At 44.3% G+C, this 5,513-nt stretch overlaps 1 long non-coding RNA gene across 1 annotated transcript; it reads right to left on the bottom strand.

Annotated features, from left to right (window-relative positions):
• Positions 1-1,012, bottom strand: LOC106559919. The gene is made up of 3 exons (XR_005354650.1): positions 570-1,012; positions 182-273; positions 1-58 (listed from the first exon to the last, which is right to left on the bottom strand). It is a non-coding gene; the product is annotated as an uncharacterized LOC106559919 (long non-coding RNA).
• Positions 1,013-5,513: the final 4,501 nt, after the last annotated feature.

Below are 5,513 nucleotides of genomic sequence, written 5' to 3'. Positions count from 1 at the left end.
CTCTGCCTCTGTCTGTCTGTCTCTCTCTCTCTGTCTCTCATGGATAAATAAATAAAATCTAAAAAAAAAAAAAAAAGGATCATCAAAGGATGGTAAAACCATTGGTAAAATGTTGGAGAACAGTCCAGAATTATTATCCAGCTGATGACTTATTCATTGCTAACGGGAAAAATGTACCTACCTAGTGAGGAGGGTGACACCCTCTTAACCAAATGATCAAACAATATCCCCAATAGATGGACAGCATGATGTCAAGGATCTCTTGATGTGACACTAGAGAAAGCACATAAAATTACCCATGCAGAATGCAGAATTCTTGTAGGGGGAAAAAAGTTAACATTTAATTACCAGGAAACAATCAGACATTGAAAATACATATATATAACATATATAATATGTATTATATATAGTATATAAAATATATAACAATTACCATATATTTATATATAATATATAATAATTTATAATCATATAATATATAATTGTATATATATAAATAATCAGGGGATATATGCCAGGTAACTGGCCAGTACTTTTCAAAAAAGTCCATGTCAATACAGCGTGCCCACCTCGACTGGGTCCTGTGTGGTGATCCTTGCCTGCTCCTTGCCAAACTCAGATGACGACAAGGCTAGTGTCTGTAGGCGATGGGGCTGTGCTTCCTGTTACAAATGCTGGACTGTTTCCCTCCGGGCCTCTGGCCTGAGCTGGAGCATGAATGGCAGCTTTGTGTCCGGGTGTGGGGCTTGCCTTCAGGCTGGCCTCACATGTGGGTGGGTGAGAGGCCAGGAGCCCCTCTTGGCGCTGCCCTCCCGGCCTCCACCAGTGCCAGACTAGGACTGGCTTTTTTCAGAAGCCAGCACCCACCCTAGTTAGCATCTCAGGCTATTGGAGAGCTGGATCTCTTTAAGGAACTGCCCTCTGGTTCTTATTTTCCTGTATGTGAATGTTGGGTGGCCCGGGGAAGAGGGGAGGCCGAGGTACAGACTAACATCTGAGCCCTCCTTGGCTGTCTTTTCTCACTCTCACGTACTTCCTGCAACTCTGGTCGTACCAGTCTCCCTCTTCCCTGCAGCCCTTTCCTGAATGCAGTGACCTCCTCACTCTGGATCATGTTCCCAAGCCTTTACCTGGTCGGTCTCCCAGAAATGTGTCAGAATCTCTGGTGTGTGGATGGTCTCCGCGGTGGCCGAATAATGACCCCCTAAAGACGTATCCATGCCCTAATCCTTGAAATTTGGGAATATTACCTTCCATGGCAAAAGGGCTTTTGCAGATGTCATTGAGTTAAGGATCTTGACATGGGGGAGATTATCTGGCTGGGAGTAAAGACTCCTAACTCTGGGAAAGGAACAAGGGGTAGTGGAAGGGGAGGTAGGTGGGGAGACAGGGTGACTGGGTGACAGGCACTGAGGGGGGCACTTGATGGGATGAGCACTGGGTGTTACACTATATGTTGGCAAATCAAACTCCAAAAAAAAAAAAAAAAAAAAAAGCCTAGGAGTAAAGGTGGCCACTAGAAACTCGAGAGATGCGAGGACACTGGGCTCTCCACTCAGTGCCTCCAGAAGGAACCAGCCCTGACAACACCTTGACTTTAACGCAGTGAAAGTCACTTGGGACTCTAACCTCCAGAACTGTGCTAGAAGAAATTCTGTAGTTTTAAGCCACTAAGGCTATGGTAATTTGTTGCAGCAGCAACAGGAAATGAATTCAGCTCCCTTCCCAAGCCCTTGGCCATTGTCGGTTGATTTATCTTTTTCTTCTCTCACTTTATACTAGTGAGCGTGCAGAAGCATCTCCTGATGACAATTCCTGAGTGATCAGAGGAAGTCCCCTAGCGGTCTCACTGTGTTGTCAGTTCCCTTATGAATGAGGGTCGGAATGGACAAGCCAGATGTCATAGGCTGGCAGCCTCTGGGTTACATCAGGTCTACATGCAAGTTTTATCTAGCTGCCAATGTTGTTGTTTTTTTTTTTTTTTTTTAAGATTTTATTTACTTATGTGTGTGTGTGTGAGAGAGAGAAAGCATGAGCATGGGGAGGGACAGAGGGAGAGGGAGAAGCAGACTCCCCACCAAGCAGGGAGCCCAATGTGGGGCTGGATCCTGGGACCCTGAGATCATGACCTGAGCCAAAGACAGACACTTAACCGACCGAGCCACCCGGGCGCCCCTAGTTTCCAGTGTTTTAAAGCTTTCTCATTGTATTTATTTTATCAGGATCATATCATGTATTATATAAAATTTGAGAAGTATCAAAAAGGTTTCCAGTGCTGATCTCTCTTCTGCCTCTGCCCTCAGCTGCTCCCAGTTTTGCCCTGGATTGTGACATGTTCTTGCAGAGCTTTTCTATACATATACAAGAATTTTCACATAATACACACTCTAAACAAACAAACCCTCATACACGAATGCTGGTGGAAATGTAAAAATGGTGTAGTCTGCTAGTTCCTCCAAAAGTTGAACATAGAACTACCACATGACCCACAATTCCACTCCGAGGTGTATACTGAAGAGAAATGAAAAAGCATAAGTCCACACAAAAACATGCACACAAATGTTCTTTTTTTTTTTTTTTTTTAGGATTTTATTTATTTATTCATGAGAGACAGAGAGAGAGAGAGAGAGGCAGAGACACAGGCAGAGGGAGAAGCAGGCTCCATGCAGGGAGCCCGATGTGGGACTCGATCCCGGGTCTCCAGGATCAGGCCCTGGGCTGAAGGCGCCACTAAACCTCTGAGCCACCAGGGCTGCCCACAAATGTTCATAACGAGATTATGCATAATAGCCCAAGGAAGGAAAGACCAAAATGTCCATGAACTAATGAGTAAATATAATACAGTAGAATGATCAGAATGGCTTATTTGGCCGTAAAAAGGAGGTAGTACTGATCCATGCTACAACATGGATGAACCTTGAAAGCGTGTGGCAAGTTAAAGGAGCCAGACACAAAAGACCACGTGTTGTACTGATTCTTTTTATGTGGAATGACCAGAATAGGCCAATTCGTAAAAACAGAAACTAGATTAGTGGTTGCCAGGGACTGCAGGGATTGCCAGGAATGAGGTGATAGAATGTTCTAGAATTAGTGAATGATAACTACACAACGTTGTCAGTATACTAGAAACCACTGAGTCATACACTTTTAAATGATTAATATTATTGTTCTGTGAATTCTATCTCCATAAAAAAGCGATACTTAAAATAAGGTATGTGCATGAAATTATGTTAGCTACTGCAAAATTGCCCATTATTCACCAAGAATGCATGCAAGCAGCCATCTTGCCATGCTTCTAGATTCTCTACCATCCATGGGCCTTGTGTACAGGCAGGAATACTAACTCATCTCTGTGCTCTGAAAAAAAAAATCATTAAACACTTATTCCTCTCAACCAGATTTCCCTTACCACTTAAACACCCCTGCCAAATGCGATCCCCTTCAACTCTTCGCCGTTCTAGTATCAGCAAGCAGACAAAGCTGGTGTGTGATCTAATAATGATTATAAAACTAATTACTTGTGCTGACACATGTCACAAATGTGCTGACACCGTGGCTTTAAATTTGTTTCTTTTTTAAAAAATTATTTATTTATGTATTAATGAGAGACACACACAGAGAGAGGCAGAGACACAGGCAGAGGGAGAAGCAGGCCCACACAGGGAGCCCGACTGGGGACCCGATCCTGGGTCTCCAGGATCAGGCCCTGGGCTGAAGGTGGCGCTAAACCGCTGAGCCACCCGGGCTGCCCTTTAAATTTGTTCCTTTATTATTGCCATTCCAATTTGTATTCTTCTTTCCAAGGGAGTTTGCTTGTACTCACCCACCATGAAGAGTCAGGGTTACCGCTTCAGGGCTGCTGAGGTTCTGGTGTAGGTGGATCCGGTTTCAGGATGGCCAGTGATTCAGGATCAGTGATGAGACCAGGGAGCACCCACCCCAGGAGCCCTCCTCTGACGTGATGGTTGCTCAGGGACCGTCTGCGGGTTTGGCTCTGAACAAGCACATGGGTTTGGGTCAGGGCCCGGGTCAGGCTTTCCCCTCAGAGTCTCATGTCTTCTGAGCACCTTCTCCCATAGTTGAGGCTGGCGGGGTGGACTCTGCGGTGTTTTGTCCTGAGCAGGACCTGTTTCTATCCAGGTAAACCCAAGGCCTTTCGTTGTTGCAGCTTAATAAAATCCCAACCATATTTATTGTGATAAAAAAAGTAACACCAGATTTGTCAATTTAGCCCTTTTTAAGTGCATGATGCAGGGGCATTAGCTTGTGTTCTTAATGCTTGGCAACCATTCCTATTCTGTTTCTCCAATTTTCCATCACTTCAAACCATAACTCTGTACCCATTAAGCAATAATTCCTCACTCCCTCCTCCCCATAGCCCCTGGCAACGTCTAAGCTACTTTTTGTGTCTATTGAATTGGCCTATTCTAGATATTTCATGTAAATGGAATCATAGGATATTTGTTCTCTTGTGTCTGGCTTTTGCTTAGCATAACGCTTCCCAGGTTCATCCATCCTTCTTCTTCCTTCCTTCTTACGGAGGGGTAATATTCCATGGTCTGGATGTGCTATATTGTGTTAATTCGTTCATCAGTTGATGGATGTCTGGTGTCTGTCCACCTCTTGGCTACTAGGCATAAAGCTGGTATGGACATTCACCTGCAAGTACCTGCTTCAGCCCTGTATTCAGTTTTTCCAGGAAGATACCTAGACCACATGGCTGGGTCATATGGTAGCTCCATGTTTATCTTCTTGAGGACCAACCAAACTGTGTTCCACAGCGGCTGCACTATTTTATACCTTCGTCAGCGACGAATGAGGGCTCTGATTTCTCCACATCCTCACCGACACTTGTTTCCCCTTTTTATTATTATTATTTTTCTGAGAGAGAGAGCACACATGTGCAAGTGTGAGTGGTGGGAGGGGCAGAAGGAGTGAGAAAATCTTACACAGGTTCCACACCCAGTACGGAGCCCAATGTGGAGCTCGATCCCATGACCCTGAGATCATGACCTGAGCTGAAATCAAGAGTCGGTGTGTCAACTGACTGACTCGGTAGGGCCCCTCCCCGTTTTTGTTCTATGATAGCCCTTCTGTTAGATGTGAAGTGTTGTCAACAACCCCAATTTATTTTCCCACCAACCATTAAGATGTGAGATATCAGTTGTCAAATCACTATGTTGTACGCCTGAAGTGAATGTCAACTGTACTTCAATTAAAAGCATTTTTATTTTTTTTTTTTTTTTTTTTTTTTTTTTTTTTTTTTTTTTTTTTAAAGATTTATTTATTTATTCATGATAGACATAGAGAGTGAGAAAGAGGCAGAGACACAGGAGGAGGGAGAAGCAGGTTCCATGCACCGGGAGCCTGACGTGGGATTCGATCCCGGGTCTCCAGGATCGCGCCCTGGGCCAAAGGCAGGCGCCAAACCGCTGCGCCACCCAGGGATCCCCTAAAAGCATTTTTAAAAATGAAATACTGAACATCATTTACACATAAGGACCTGAGATATC

This window comes from Canis lupus, chromosome 1 (genome assembly GCF_011100685.1).
Source record: "Canis lupus familiaris isolate Mischka breed German Shepherd chromosome 1, alternate assembly UU_Cfam_GSD_1.0, whole genome shotgun sequence".
Taxonomy (NCBI): Eukaryota; Metazoa; Chordata; class Mammalia; order Carnivora; family Canidae; genus Canis; species Canis lupus.
The sequence above is the reverse complement of the archived record's forward strand: the minus strand, read 5'-3'. Positions and strand labels throughout refer to the sequence as shown.